A 17,050-nucleotide genomic window follows, 5' to 3' on the forward strand; every position below is an offset into this window, starting at 1 on the left:
TTTTGTCAAAATTTCAAAGATTAATCAATCAGTTCCGGGGAGTGTTTTAAGCAAAAAACGTTATTGAAATATATTGTTGCGGTATTCGCGCCCGCCGGCGTGCTGACGGCCACGTAACTCGAATCGCGGCACGTCGCCCACCGGACGGACAATCCAGTCGTGACCCTCTCGGACTAACGCCGGGAACCAGTCACGGGTGGACCTTTCGGTCTCACCGCGATCGAGCCAATCAGCCCCCGCGTGGGATAGGGTTGCTCGCCAAATTCGACCTACCTAAGTACCCACGCGGAGGGTAGACCGGGCGATCGCACCTCGCCGCAGGTCGACTTCGGACACGGGCCACTTAAGCGACCCGTTCCGTACTATCAGAATAACCGAGCGGTGTTATCGTCGACCTCGACGGTTCGATTAATTATCGGGCGTATTCAGCCCACTACCAACCCTTTACGTGAAGCAAGATGGGGATTCAATGGAGGAAAAGACGAAGCGAAGCGGGAGAACAGTTCAACAATAAAGCACATTTATTCGCGGCACACGGGAAGCACACAAATACAATTCCACCAAATGCACACAAAAAAGAAAACACAATTCCATTTACACAAAAAGCAAACATAAAAGTGAAAACACAGTGCAGAGCTAATACCGACTACCGAGCACACGGCAACACTTATACAATTCTACTTCACAGACGGCGCCGACAACACATACCCAAAACCAAGGAAAAGAAATACCTCAAGAATGAGGCGGCCTGAGGCCGAGACCGGGTCGGGCCTACCCGTCTGGTGATGAGACGCGGAGCGGCGATGGCCCCGCAACCCGCGGGCCTCGTGGACAGTGCCTGGCAGGGGGTGGGAACGGGGCCCCCTTGGTCGCACTATCTCAGCGCGGGGGGAAACAGGAGGGGGTTGCTGATGCTCGGGGTATAGAGGATCTTTATTATCCCTGGTGTGCGTCTCCACCTCGGCCAGGTCGCGCTGCCGGCCTCCCTCGGGCGTGCAGCTCCTGGCACCGACGCGAGCACCCCCTCCCTCGTCCGACTCTCTTCAGCTTCTCCAGCCACTGCAGGCTTCGGGCTCCAGACTTCCACACTCGTCCCCTCCGTTCCGACTCCGACTCCTTCTCGTTCTCGTTCTCCTTCTCGTTCTCGTCCTGCTGACTCCTTCTTGTTCTCCTTCTCGTTCTCCTCTCCTTTTTCCTTCTCCTTTTCCGTTCTCGTTCTCTTTTTTTTCTGACTGACGAACACCGTCCTTTTATCCCCCCGTAACTTCGCCTTTGACCCCCTCCCTTTGACCTTTCACCTCGCTCCCCATTGGCCCGAGAAAAAGTGGGCGTGAAGGCTTTTTGATCCACAAATTTGCATATATCGATCGCCCTGGGGCGGGGCCAGTCGCCCCTCGCTCACCGATTGGACGGCAAAAAGTGGGCGTGTGTCGTTTTTGATCCGTTTTTGAAGCACAAAATCCGTGATTTTGTACACGCTGTTCGACGCGTGTTCTGCATGAGTCCAACACCGGTACCCACAGCGGGGCAAGAACGGTGGCGATGCTACGGTTGCGAGGTGTGACGGGAAGGTCGTGGCGGTTGTGGTGAAGTGGCGTTGTGGTTGGTGGTTGATGTTGTGGTTGTGATCGTAATCATGGCGGTTGGTCCAAAATAAAGATAGTAAAAGAAAAACGGCTATCCTGAAGAGTCGCAGCACGCATTAATGACATGTATTCCCACTAGACAACGGGTTTGGGCCTAACTACACATGCACTTACCGAGATACCTCACCTAAGGGACCTGAATGGTGGTTTGCGAATCTGGTAACCACAACACTACCCCCTTCCCTTTTTACAGACTCGTCCCGAGTCGTCAAATTTTCGTGTGCCATCATGTGTAGTTTTCCCCTAGTACATTTTACCTACGGATCCCTGAGTGCGACATTCATGGTATTCGTGTCCCCAAAATAAATAACCTAAGGGCTGCGTAACTATCTAAACAAACTCACTCACACGGACGACTTAAATAAAATTGCCGGCGCTAGACAGACATGCCGGGGGCGCACTCATATTTACAGTACATCTTACCTTAACTTACAAATTTTACACTAAACCATGGCCCAGGATCACTGAACTCTGCAAAGAAAAGCAGTTAGCAGGGAGCCAGGCTGCCCACATGCAGTCTCTGGCTCAAAACAATGCAGGTGACAGGGAACGTGGCTGGCTGCTCACACGCAGTCCAAGGCCTTCCCTTTTGAACTGAACTCAGTGAACCACAACGGTGCTTGGGCTGCACAAACGCAGTCTCCGTGCCAGCTCAAGTGGCACACGCAATGAGCACAACGAATGGATGCATGAACGCAAACACGGTGCACGGGCCGCCACTGCAGGCCCGTGTTGTAGCTGCCAACAGGGCAGTTCTTGCAGCTTGCAAACTGTTGCCTTGCGGATCCTGGCGCACATGGAAATGAACAGGGGGGGCAAAGCAAAAATTGAACGGGGCTGGTGAACGTGGGCAGTGGGCATGGCATGGCAAAGGTGATCAGGCAAACACAGCCCGCAGAAGAAGGCCGCTGCAGGCAAACACAGCCGGCAGATGAACTGGCCGGCACAGGCCTTGAAGTACCACAGCTGCAGATGATCCGGCCGGCACAGGCCTTGCAGCAACACAACAGCAACCGATCAAGTGGGCCGGCACAGGCCTTGAAGTAACACAGCCAGCAGATGAAGCTGGCCAGCCTTTGCCGTTCAGTGGAGGTTGGTGGAGGGAGTGCGGTGGTGCTGGCCACTTGGAAGGCGGGCTCGGACCTACCTACCTGTCTCCCTCCCAACCTATCGCCTTTGCCTGTCACTGTACATACCCACTCCCTTAATTTGTGAAAAACCAATTTAGCCCCCTTAATTTTTTTGTTTTTTTTTTTATTTTTACTTCCCCACTATAAATCGTCCCCTAACCCCCTTTATCGTCCTTGTTCGGCTAACCTATTCTGTCACCTAGCCTACTCCCAACCCCTACGTTCCCTTCCCGGAGGGGAATAAGGGAGAGCTAACGTCCTGTGTCGAGGCCCAACGAAGCCTCAGAATGGCCTCCCCAGAGTTCAGCGATCTATAACCCAAGTGGGTCCAGCGGCCCACAACGACAGCGAGGGGATGGATGGTGCGGAGGGGTACACTTCCTAATCTACCCTATCCATTTAACTGTTAAACTACCCCGGGGCTTTCAACAAGCGCTTCTCGCTTAAACTATTGGTTCTAACAACCCAGATTCCCGTCGCCTGTGTTGGTGTCCTCACAATTTCGGGCCTCGCCCCCCAATTTTCTCTCCGTGCCCTCACACGGTCTCCTGGCTGGGACACGTGGCTCCCTTTGGCAGGCACGACCCTCTGCCGAATCTCCCGCTATGGCACCCCGGGCACTACACTGCCTCCGAGCCTACCAGCTCCCTAACACCGGGAGTGCCCCCCGGCACCTCCCCTGAAACGCACACGTGGCAGGCCGGCCTCCCGGGCCCCTTTCCGAGGGTCACCCGTGCCCACAACACTGCCCACGCGGCTAATGGCGCCCCGGGCCCCCGCACCAAGCAGGCGCACCCGTGCCCACTACTCTATCCCGGCCCCCCATGGGCCCATGGCCTACCGCGGCCGACTAGCCTGGTGCCCGGGGTACCCACTCAGCGATACTCACCTTTCGCAGCCACGCTCCCAAGCCCGTCAACAGGGCTCCTGCACCCCTCCAAATGGGTCTCGAGCCTACTTTCCCACCAACAACAAAACGACCTCCATTTTTCAATTTGACTAACCCAGCTAACTCACTCTACACTGACCCCGGGGTCCCTTGGGCGGGAGTCACTCCTCCCCCCAATCACTCATCGCACCATGCATTCCCCATTCGCTCCACTCACACAGACCCGCTGGCCTCACTCATTCACCAAGCACATGTACTCACCTCACAACCCACAACTCTTCAACACACACACCGCTGAACTCTGCCATCCTCCTAACTACATCCCCTAACTAACTCGTGCTCCCACGTCGTCCCTTAAACTATAGCACGTTCCATTTAACACTACGTAGCTAAACTACGTCCCCGCTACACATCCACAAGTCTGTCCATGTCCTCAAATAATTCCATTTTATTTCCCAACCTAAATCTGGCTACAATCCCTCTAACTAATCCATTCCACGGACTCCATGAGGACTTACCCCTGCCCCATGGAGTCGGTCTAGCTAAGCTGACCCTTCCCCCTAACTAGTTTCCATCCTGTGCCCAGGTAAGGGGGTCTTCCACCCCTTGCCCAGGAATCCTGTGCACCCGAAAGTGAGGCTTGTTTTTTTTTTTTTTTTTCCATGCGCAGCACCTGCGCGGCAACTCAGAGCTCGCGCACTTTGCACCTGCCCGTGACGTCATGCAGCTGCACGTGTTCCTCGTCCCTCCTTGGACGGGACCATCCGGCAGAGATACCCCTCCTGCCGGATTCCAACCCCACGTGCAGCCATGACGTCACCGTGCGCATAAAAAAACAAGCCCCACGTCTCGAGGGGTTCCCCACGCGAACACGTGTGCTTTGCCCGTTGGAGCTCAACACACACGATCGCGTGGAGAACCCGTCCGATCGCGTGGAGAACCCGTCCGGTCCAAATCCATTTACCTGCCTAAACTTTGTCCGTCCGCGGGATCGGCAAATCCACCGCGTGCGTTTCCGGACCGGGACTTCACTCTCGCAAGCGAGCACGTGGTGGTCTCGTGCGTTGCACAGCACGAACCGCGTGCTCACTGCTGGGTGAACCCGGCACGGTCCCCGAAATAGCTACAGCCGCTACTCGGCTTTCTCTCCTCTGTCGCCGTCGTCGTCTCCATTCCACCCACGCACACCTGCGTGTTACGACGCACACAGTCCACACCATCACATTCACACCGGGAGATGCGGCTGCGTGCTCCCGCATGCCAACCGACATCTCCCTCACATACCGCTCTCTAACACACACGGTCTCCCTTGCACACAGCGACCTTGCACACGGCCGTTCACTCACGCGTGCCTCACTACTCTCACACCGTGCCTCATCCACACACGCGGGGGCACTCAACCGCGGTGCCTCATTCACACACACGGCGACACTCACACACGGTGCCTCTTCCACACACCGTCCCTCACTCACACACGTGGGGGCACTCACCCGCGGTGCCTCACTCGCACTCCGTGCCTCACTCATACACGCGGGGGCACTCACACACGCGGTCTCTTCCACACACGGTGCCTCACCCACATCTTGCACCACACACAGGGACAACCACACTGGGGACTTGTGTCCCCACAAGGGTCTCCGGGGCCTCTATACCCCCCAAGCTCTCCGTGCACCCGTCCACAGCACTCGTCCCCTCAACCTCGCAAAGCACGACCGAACTCACCTGGTCGTGACTCGCCTCAAGGGGGAATACTCCCTCCCCTCGTTCCTGGAGGAGGCCATCCAGGTGCTCGCACCGGGTCCCAACACGCTCCGCGAGCTCAACCCCATTGTCCTCCACTACCTCCGTGTGTGCGTGCGCGTCACTTACCCCGTCTTCCTCGTGTAGTCTTCCCTCTATCGTTCCCATCTCCCGTGTCTCTGCCAACTCTTCACCCTTTACCTCCCTTGTCTCAACTATTATTTCTGTTGTCGTCACCTCGTGTCTCGTCTCACACGTTTTGGTCTCCCCATTTAATTTTTCCCTTTCGGTCATCGTCACGACCCTCGCCCAACACGTTCCACGAATTATTTTTTCACCCGCCTCCACCGCGGGCCTGTCAGCCGTTGCACCCCCACCCAGCTCGTTTGCTCCCACACGTGGAGTCGCCATTTTTATCTCCCCGGTCACGGCCTTCATGCCCACCTGCAGGCTTCGGCCCATGTTCTGCGTCTCACCCCGTAGCTCTTTCATTTCCTCCTTCATGTTTGTTTCCATTCCGTTCATTCTTGTATCCATCTTTTCGTTTATTTGTTGTGTATTCGCATCCATCGTCGTTTTCACTTCATTTGTATTTGTATCCATCTTTGTTTTTACTTCGTCCATTTGCTTGTTCATGTTCGCAATCATCTTCGCTGTCGTTTCCGCATACATTTTTGCCAGCATGGTGTATAGCTGGGTCATGTCGGGTGCGCTTGGGTGAGCCGTTTCGGCAGGGGTCGGGGAAGGGTTTTGGTGGAGAGGGGGGGGAAGGTGTCATACACCGCGGCCGCTGCCGCACCCACCTCAGGTTCTGGGTTCAGTTGGGCGAGTCCGTGTTCCTGCACAATCAACATTTCCTGCTCGGGGATTCCATCCTGGACCATGGATTCTACATTACTACACATATACATTTCTAATACCCCCGGCTCCCGCTCGCCTTGAGACGCCATCTTGCTTCTCGTGAAGGGTTAATTTGCTCGCTCGTAATTTGGAGGGAATCGGGGGTCGCTTCTCTCACCCCTGGACCGATTCCCGTGAATTTAGCCGGAGACAGGAGAGCCCGTTTTCCTGTTCTCCGATACCAGTGCCGCGAGGAGGGCGATGAATTTGTATCGCACGACCTGACACCAGTGTTGCGGTATTCGCGCCCGCCGGCGTGCTGACGGCCACGTAACTCGAATCGCGGCACGTCGCCCACCGGACGGACAATCCAGTCGTGACCCTCTCGGACTAACGCCGGGAACCAGTCACGGGTGGACCTTTCGGTCTCACCGCGATCGAGCCAATCAGCCCCCGCGTGGGATAGGGTTGCTCGCCAAATTCGACCTACCTAAGTACCCACGCGGAGGGTAGACCGGGCGATCGCACCTCGCCGCAGGTCGACTTCGGACACGGGCCACTTAAGCGACCCGTTCCGTACTATCAGAATAACCGAGCGGTGTTATCGTCGACCTCGACGGTTCGATTAATTATCGGGCGTATTCAGCCCACTACCAACCCTTTACGTGAAGCAAGATGGGGATTCAATGGAGGAAAAGACGAAGCGAAGCGGGAGAACAGTTCAACAATAAAGCACATTTATTCGCGGCACACGGGAAGCACACAAATACAATTCCACCAAATGCACACAAAAAAGAAAACACAATTCCATTTACACAAAAAGCAAACATAAAAGTGAAAGCACAGTGCAGAGCTAATACCGACTACCGAGCACACGGCAACACTTATACAATTCTACTTCACAGACGGCGCCGACAACACATACCCAAAACCAAGGAAAAGAAATACCTCAAGAATGAGGCGGCCTGAGGCCGAGACCGGGTCGGGCCTACCCGTCTGGTGATGAGACGCGGAGCGGCGATGGCCCCGCAACCCGCGGGCCTCGTGGACAGTGCCTGGCAGGGGGTGGGAACGGGGCCCCCTTGGTCGCACTATCTCAGCGCGGGGGGAAACAGGAGGGGGTTGCTGATGCTCGGGGTATAGAGGATCTTTATTATCCCTGGTGTGCGTCTCCACCTCGGCCAGGTCGCGCTGCCGGCCTCCCTCGGGCGTGCAGCTCCTGGCACCGACGCGAGCACCCCCTCCCTCGTCCGACTCTCTTCAGCTTCTCCAGCCACTGCAGGCTTCGGGCTCCAGACTTCCACACTCGTCCCCTCCGTTCCGACTCCGACTCCTTCTCGTTCTCGTTCTCGTTCTCCTTCTCGTTCTCGTCCTGCTGACTCCTTCTTGTTCTCCTTCTCGTTCTCCTCTCCTTTTTCCTTCTCCTTTTCCGTTCTCGTTCTCTTTTTTTTCTGACTGACGAACACCGTCCTTTTATCCCCCCGTAACTTCGCCTTTGACCCCCTCCCTTTGACCTTTCACCTCGCTCCCCATTGGCCCGAGAAAAAGTGGGCGTGAAGGCTTTTTGATCCACAAATTTGCATATATCGATCGCCCTGGGGGCGGGGCCAATTCGCCCCTCGCTCACCGATTGGACGGCAAAAAGTGGGCGTGTGTCGTTTTTGATCCGTTTTTGAAGCACAAAATCCGTGATTTTGTACACGCTGTTCGACGCGTGTTCTGCATGAGTCCAACACCGGTACCCACAGCGGGGCAAGAACGGTGGCGATGCTACGGTTGCGAGGTGTGACGGGAAGGTCGTGGCGGTTGTGGTGAAGCGGCGTTGTGGTTGGTGGTTGATGTTGTGGTTGTGATCGTAATCATGGCGGTTGGTCCAAAATAAAGATAGTAAAAGAAAAACGGCTATCCTGAAGAGTCGCAGCACGCATTAATGACATGTATTCCCACTAGACAACGGGTTTGGGCCTAACTACACATGCACTTACCGAGATACCTCACCTAAGGGACCTGAATGGTGGTTTGCGAATCTGGTAACCACAACACTATGTATATTTTTTGATTTGAGATTTGTTTGGATTTTTTTATTTTTAATGATCTGCAGTGCCTCAGCCTTTGTAGCTGCATGAAAGGCAATATTAAATGATCCCCACCCACATTCTTTAGTGGGTGTCAGGAAGTGTTTTTGGCACCAATAAAGAAAGAAAAAAAAATTTGATTTCTTCAAAATGCCATCAGGATGAGAACAGCATCGGTAACATCCGACTCAGCTCAACTACGAGGCTACTACGTTTGTCATATGAGGCTATGGCGAAGATTCAGCTCTGAGGAGCGGCTGAAGGAGACAGGGCTTTATTCACTAGAAAGAAGGTGGCTATGAGGAGATATGATAGAGATGTTTAAGATAATGAAAGGTATAGATAAAATAAGTGCAGATCAATTTATTCAATAAGTAGACAGTGATAGGACCAGGGACCATAGCCTGAGAGTAAAGAAGAGGAGAGTTAAGACGGTAGTAAAGGCCCTGTCACACATTGACGTTTTAGCCAGTGTATATCAAGGTATCAAAATATATGTAAAACGCTGGCGTACGCTGAATTATTGATGTTTTTTTTTCCAGTTTTGGACGTATTCATAACGAGTTGGACGTATGCATAACGTATTAGTAACGTACACAGAACGTTTCGATTACATATGTATAACTTATATCAACGAATGCTGAGCATGTTGTCGGCGTTCACAACCTATGCCCAACGATAATCCAACTTATGCATAGCGCGGCAGCATATCGCCAATGATCACGTGGCGTAGGCTATTAATAGGCTGCGGCTCGACGATTCAAATCATAACCGCACTAGACATCGAAGTGTGAAGCCGCTGTCACACCTTGAAGTTTTAGCCAGCGTATGCCGACGTATGAAAAATTTGCTGAATACGCTGGCACACGTCGAATACGTTATGGGTAAGTTTTGTATACGTTAAGAGCACGCTGAAGCACGCTGGCATACGTCGTAGTACGCTGAGTACAGACAAATTTTCAGCATGTTGAAAATTTTTCGATGTATGCCAGCGTATGACACACGTTCCGCATACGCTGGCCATAAGTTGTAGGCACGTCACACGATCGTTGACACACGTCCACACACGTTACTTGTAAGTTACTCATAAGTCGTAACACGTCAAGGTAATGGTTCGCGTCAGTGTTCCAGATTTTTTTTTTTTTTCTTCGGTATGACGGTGATGTCGACACTTCGATTTCTCGTGCGTTTATGATTTAAATCGTTGAGCGGCAGCCTATTAATTATATTATATTATAACCGCACTAGAAATCGAAGTGTCGACATCACCGTCATACCGAAGAAAAACAAAAAAAAAAAACCAGGGAGTCTGGAACACTGATGCTAAACATTACCTCGACGCGTTTCGACTTACGAGTAACTTACAAGTAACTTTTGTCGACGTGTGCCAACGATCGCATATCGTGCATACAACTTATTCCCATCGCATGCGGAATGTGTGAGGCATACGGCAAGTATGTCGTAAAATTTTTAACACGTTTAAAATTTCAAGACGTACTCCACTTACTACGACGTATGATAGCATACTTTAGCGTTCTATTCACGTATACCAAACTTACCCATGCTGTATTCGACGTGCGCCAGCGTTTTAGACGCATTTTTCAGAGGTCGGCATATGCAGGCAAGATCGCCAAGGTGTGACTGCGATGTTGACACTTCCATTTCTCCGGCGGTTATGATTTGAATCATTGTGCGGCAACCTTTTATGAGGCTACGCCACGTGATCGTCGGCGATACGTGCAGCGCGCTATGCATAAGTTAGACTATCGTTGGGCATAGGTTGTGAACACCGACAACAGGCGAAGCATTCGTTGGTATAAGTTATCTATAAGACAACGATACGTTCTGTGTCCGTTACTAATATGTTGTGCATACGACCAACTCGTTATGAATACGTCCGAATCTTTAAAAAAAAAACATCAAAAGTTCAGCGTAAGCCAGCGTTTTACATACATTTTGATACGTTGCTATTGCTGGCTAAAACGTCAAGGTGTGACTGGGGCTTAAGGGGGCATTAGTCGCAAAACCTCCAGACTTCTTCGGGGTTAAAAAAAAAAAAAAACACAAAATCACCATGGCAACTTTGAATGTTCAGACTGTTAAATCAAGATACAAACAAGGTGAACTTGTAAAGACAGTAACAGAGCTAGGTCTTGAAATTATCTGCATTCAAAAACATGGAATTTACTTTGAGGATTTAATAAATAAGCACAATAATATGGGAAATGGCTGAATGTTATTGACGGGGTCTGGAGATAAAAACGAAAACAATTCTTCAATTGGAGGAGTTGGTTTTCTTTTCGTCCAAGTGCATACAAGCCTCTAAACAAAGTTGAATCTATCAGCTCCAGTGATGGTTGTCACTTTCCATAGAAACCCACAAACACACTATCGTCATCACCATCATTTCGGATGCAGTCTGTGGCTGCAGGTTTCATCATTGCTGGAGAGCAGCTGTGCCACTTAAGCAATGTCCCCTGTGACCAGGAAGCCGGTACTTTTATTTTTTTTTTTTTTTTTTTTTTTCTGTTTTGCATATCGTGTCGAGGTTCGTATGAGAGCTTACACACAATGCACAGTAAGGTGGGCATGAGACAAGAGGGGTGGGAGTGGGAAGGACAAAACAGTGAGGAACAGAGACAGAAGATCTGTGGAATGGAGAGGGATGGGCTGGGGAACACGGGGTACACAAGATGGACATTACAGGGACTTTCAGGAAGCAAAGCAGGGAATTTGAAGGAGGTGGGTTTGAGGTGGATTAACGGGGGTAGAAAAGATCAAGGATTTGGATGGGGGACGATAAGAGGTGGTGGTGAACAGCTGTTTTGAAGGCCTGGAGGGAAGAATGGGATTGAACAGAGTGAAGGAGTTTATTCCAAATGCAGGAAAAAAAGAGGAATGTAAGAGCGAAGGTGAGCAGTGCTTCATGATTTTGGTAGTTTTACCAGAAGGGGGTTGTTGGCGGACCTGAGCGCCCTGCGGAAATATGGTGGGGACAAATCTAAGACACAACAGGGGGGGGGGCAAGACCGCAGAGGAGACGGTAGAAGACAGAAAGACCACCGACCTGCCTGCGGTTGGGTTTAAATTAAAACCCACCTCCTTTGCCAACCTCGGAACAGGCTGAATCCACCCACCTGTTATTTAACGGCAAAACAGAGGGTCAAACTCAAAGACCCTAAGATTTTAAACCAGCCACCTTAACCGTTAAGCCCACAGCAGGCTGCAAGCTAAAGTAATTTCCTATTACAGTCCAACTAACTCCAGAGATGGTCAGGTGTCCTTCAATTTATATAAGGAACTACCAGGAATAATTTAAGAAATACCCAAACACAACTTAACATTGGGTTCTGGAGACATTAATGCATAAATAAGGGTGATCGACACAAAAAGATCAGTTTACAACAAGAAAACAAACAGAAATGTTGGTTCCGTTCGCATGAGGTTGTGTAAGCTCAAGATACAGTAAGTGTGATTTTGTGTGTTGTTTTGCATATTTCGTTGTCGAGATTTGTGTCTATAAAGGTTGCAGATGTGTCCGTAGCAGTTTAGCTGGTATTTGTTTCAGTTTATAATTGGAAGAGGCAGGGTGAGTCCTAGCGTTTCAGTCAGTTGAGGCTTTAGATAAATGGTGGAAGAAAAGGGTATAGAATATAGATAGAGACCAAAGGAGAAAGGAAGAGGAATACATAAAATGTGATAGATGCTCAATGTGGGTCATATAAACAATAGGGGAAGCAGAGTGTTTTTATTGTTGTAGGAAGTGTGAGGAGGGAGGGATGCAAGTTGAGAGAGAAAGAGAGAAAGAGAGAAAGAGAGAAAGAGAGAAAGAGAGAAAGAGAGAAAGAGAGAAAGAGAGAAAGAGAGAAAAAAAAAAAAGGAAGAGAGAAAGGTCAGGGGTGGAGGTGGGGTTCGTAAAGAGAATGATATGTTATGTTTAATGACCGAACACACACACACACACACACACACACACACACACACACACACACACACACACACACACACACACACACACACACACACATACACACACACACACACACCAGAACAGCTGTACACACAATGACACAACAGAGTTTATAATGTAATCCACTGGCACATCTGCAAAAACTTTGATGTCCCAGTTCCAGAACATGAACGAAAAGTAATGACTGAAAACATGGAAGTACCGACCACTCACGTACGAACTAATGATCCCATTGAGCGTGAAATTCGAAAACAAAGCATTGCGACCACATATCAAACTTAGGTACAAAAAAGAGAAGGCGGCATTGCTTATTGAGGTGTTAATTGCAATGATTTTGGAGTAAACGATGCAAAAATCAAGTAACTAACCAAACACCAAGACCTCATGAATGAAGTGAGAAGATCATGGAAGATGAAGAATGCCAAAGTTGTACCAGTGATAGCTGGACCGACAGAAATGATGACAGAGATATTAAACACGATGGCAATACCCCTAGGTGCTCACCTGGCAGTGGCTGGCTAAGATAACCAGGCAACCACTGGTAAGCATGGATGACCCACAAAATATATAACAGAGTAATGGAGAAGAAAGTAAACACCGATGGGTTTTTTTCATGTCATGAACAAACCTTGGTAAATCACGGGTGATAAAGGTTGTGGTCAAGTTTCATCAAAATTGTGTGTGTGGTTTCAGAAAAGAAAGGAAATAGATAATTTGGGGGGCACACACCCCTCTCCCCAAAGAACCACTGAGACCCTAATTTTTTTTTTTAATGTCGTAAACAAACTTTGGTACATCACAGGTAGTGAAGATGGTGGTCAAATTTCATCGGAATTGCATGTGTAGTTTGAGAAGAAAGCAAATGCATATTTTGGGGGGCAAACCCCCTTAAATACCCTTAGAGCTAGATTTTTCCAATGTGATGAACAAATTTTGGTACGTCATGGGTGATGAAGGTTGTCGTGAAGTTTCATCGGAATTGTGTGTATCGTTTGAGAAGAAAGCAAATATCTCTTTGGGGAGGCAACCCACTCCCCCCCCTCCCATAAAATCCCTCTGTAGACCCCTTCAGATGATGTTTTTTTGTTTTTGTAATGCCATCACGGGTGATGAAGGTTGTGGTCAAATTGCATTTAAATTATATGTGTAGTTTGAGAAGTTGCAAGTATTTGTGGACAGACAGACAGACGGACGGACATACGACGGGTCATCCCATAAGCTCTCGGGAACTACTTTACAGGTGAGCTAAAAAAAAACATCCCTGGGAATATTATTACAAACAAACTACAGTTGGAAGTTGTCCGGGGCTCAGTGACGATCCTGGAGAGAGCCCTCGGCACAAAACTTTGAGAAGAGAAAACTTCACAGCTTGGTCCATGAATCGTGACCCCCTTACTGAAATGAAGGTGGATGCTTTGAACCCACCCTGGGAGGACTCCATTCCACATTTTGAAACCCGCATATGTAGACACCAATCAACGACACACACACACACACACACACACACACACACACACACACACACACACACACACACACACACACACACACACACACACACACACACACACACACACACACAATTTTTGGGGAATCAGCAGGTTGGAGTCAGTGTGATTATCGACTACAGTACGTATTGTAAACAACCCAGAAACCTTGAGTAACTTTCATCGAAAAACGTTATATTTACATAGACGTTTCAGGGAGATGTTCACAAACATTATTCTTTATAAACAGCTGCGTGTGACGAGTGGAAAATAAATTGACTCGGTAATTTAGAAAATCTGATAATACGGCAAACGCCTCAGAAATCAGGCATTATCAAATATATTTTGCTTTGAAACTCACAAAGAGAAACATGTAACCTTTGTAAAGAAATCTGATAACCAAATGATTTAGAAACAGGTGTGAGGACAAAGGAAAACCTGAAAGAACCTCCATAAGGTACAGGATGAAACTTTGCCACCACGGCACCCGTAACAGGCATGGCACGTCCACACAGATCCAAATTTACCCATATGTACCACGTCCGTGTGTGCTGTAGACGTACCTCTACCTTCTAGTAACTGTCGACTGTACATCCCGATCAGGACATGAACTGTGCACCTCGTTAACCGGCATCTCCAGGTGTTTATAAACATTGCAATATATCCAGCGATTCGTATCTATGATGAACAGGCATTCGATAATATGAGTGAGGAAAGTGAAAAAACAAAACTTATCGTAAAGAAATCGTTGCGGCCTGTTCCAAGTCAAGGCGTGGTTGAACAGGCCAACAAACATGGCGGCTTCAGACCCCAGCGAGGTTACCAAGGAAACGCCTCAAGACCCCAGAGAGCGAGGTGGCCGAGGATCGCCTGATGAAGGATATTATTAAATAATGCCGTTAATTATCTTCAAAAGGGATGTTTTAATTAACCCAAACACCCAATTTTCACTCACGCACTTCCTTGGAGTTTTCTTGGTATGCATGCAAAGTTTCAGGCTGATAGATTGTCATGGTTTTGGAGTTATGGAGGACACACACACACACACACACACACACACACACACACACACACACACACACACACACACACACACACACACACACACACACACACACTTATTATTATAGACAAGCACGGAAAGCCGGCCTTTGCTGGGCAGCAGCAGGTCCTCCTCTCAGCCCTTCCCTCCCTCACCCGACGCTTTCCCCTGCCTCCGAACTCCCACGCGACCCCTTCCCCTCCCTCTCCACAGCCTCTCCCCAGACCCCTCCCTCTCCACAGCCTCTCCCCAGACCCCTCCCTCTCCACAGCCGCTCTCCAGACCCCTCCCTCTGGGCTCCCACCCCACACCTTCCCCTCCCTCCTCCCACCCATTCCTCTCCCTCCTGCCATCTCCAAACCTATCCCCATTCCTCAAGACTCCCACCCCACCCCATCTCCTCCCACCTTCTCTCACCCTTCCTTCCAAACTCCTAGAGTACCTATATATAGAGAGTAGCGACAACTCAGCTATAGGCGCCATTTTGTTTCACTCTGGATAACGCGCGGTGCGTGCGCTACCGCCGTAGCAGCATGCATGAATGAAGCAATACATCAGGAGGGTGGGATACATCACTGGACATATATATTTATTCTCATGTTTTACTCGGCCAAAGATCTTGATTATAGAATCAATGGGGTTGAAAGTGATAAAATGTTAAAATGCATGTACTCATTACACGGGAAACTCAGAGTAAGTTTGCCAGAGAACGAGACATTTGGGAGAAACTCGGCCTGTGTAGGCTTATGACATGAAGTCGAGCCAAATAAAAATCTCGAGTCCATAGGCCTAAGTTGGGGCCTCAATTTGATCCATACCTGCCCCTACCCATCCCTCCCCACCTCACCCATCTTTTCTTTTTTCATCTCACCACATTATCATCTCACCCATAACAAACAAAAACAACAAACACCGATACCTACATGTAATTTATCATCATAGTTACCACCCAACACGCTCTCAAACACACCAAAAAGTGACTATGCCAAAATGATTGTATCAGATTTCAAAAATATCTTAACAATTGAAATGACCCTTTTTTATGGGAACCCGATGTCTGATGATTTTTATGACCCGATGTCTGATGCATGACTGATGATGTCCAAAATGATGTCCTTGAAGACGGTTCCATCTGTTGAGCCACTTGTAAAATGATAACCGACTGTTTGCTTCCAGCGAGAAGTAACTCCTCCAAGCATAAATACCAGCGCATGGTCAGCACTGCCAAAGTGTCTTGGCAATGTCACATCACCTACAAGCTCACCACTACTGACATCATACTCAACCTTTTGTGTTAGTGACATCTCGTCTAGTGTAAGACAGCAAAGTCGTTCTTCCTTAGTCAGACCATCAACTTTCAGCTTGAGCAATTCAAAGACATGCGTCAATACACCTGGCTGAAAAGAAATATTCTGCAACCTCCTCTGAAGCGTACGTTCCGATGGTAGTGGGTGACCCTGCTTCAATAGCACTTTATAGCCTGAAGATCCACATGAAAATCTTAGCAGTAAAGCCTTTCTCACTGTCGAGGTGACCACTGTACCCCATTCATGGAACGTCTCGACATAGCGTGTAGCTGGTCTTTTCCGAAGATTCTTGCTGTTCGTGATTCTTGCTTGAGTTTTGCTTTTTGAATTGCCCGATACCGTTTCTTTGTCTGACGAAGTTGAGCCTTCAATGCCTTAATCTTCCTTTGCATTTTGATTCTGGGTTTAGATGTACTTGGTGGAACACTCGTTGTTGGTCCACTGTTTCCGTCTTCTGTGGCAGTGTCTTGTACTGAAAAAAAAATGACAAAGGAAAGAAAACAAAATATCTAATTTGTACCCTTCATCTTGAGAAAAACATATGCAAGTTATATTATCCGTTTTCTAAATCACAATGGTAACACGATGAATCAGTCTACATACCGTAAATCCCAGTGTGTAAACCGCCCCCTGTGTATAAACCGCACCCCAACTTTTGACTTAAAAAAAAAATGTGGGTAAACGGGTTGTGTCAGTGAAAATGTACCATGGAATATAAGAAGACTATTTTTGGAAAAATCTGTATATCGAACTTGTAGATAACAACACACACTACCATTGCGCAAATTTTTGCGGTGTTTGCGCGATCCGCGGCCGAGGGGGGAAGGCTTTAAGCTCCCACCCCCCCCCCCCCACACACAATTTTATTAACTGCCAAAACACCAAAGTCTTTTTAGGGTTAAATAACTACAGACTTAGTTCAAA

The 17,050-nt window shown here is 49.1% G+C and overlaps 2 protein-coding genes across 2 annotated transcripts in view; both read right to left on the reverse strand.

Moving 5' to 3' along the window:
* LOC147033170 (phospholipid scramblase 1-like) overlaps nucleotides 1-17,050 on the reverse strand; it is a 145,711-nt gene that overhangs the window by 48,098 nt on the left and 80,563 nt on the right. The window lies entirely within an intron of this gene.
* The window catches only part of LOC147033171 (uncharacterized), a 64,157-nt gene that overhangs the window by 45,911 nt on the left and 1,196 nt on the right, over nucleotides 1-17,050 (reverse strand). The gene's annotated exons all lie outside the window — the stretch shown is intronic.

Source organism: Eptatretus burgeri, chromosome 2 (assembly GCF_056783735.1).
Source record: "Eptatretus burgeri isolate ZD-2024b chromosome 2, Ebu_testis_v1, whole genome shotgun sequence".
In the NCBI taxonomy this organism is placed as follows: Eukaryota; Metazoa; Chordata; class Myxini; order Myxiniformes; family Myxinidae; genus Eptatretus; species Eptatretus burgeri.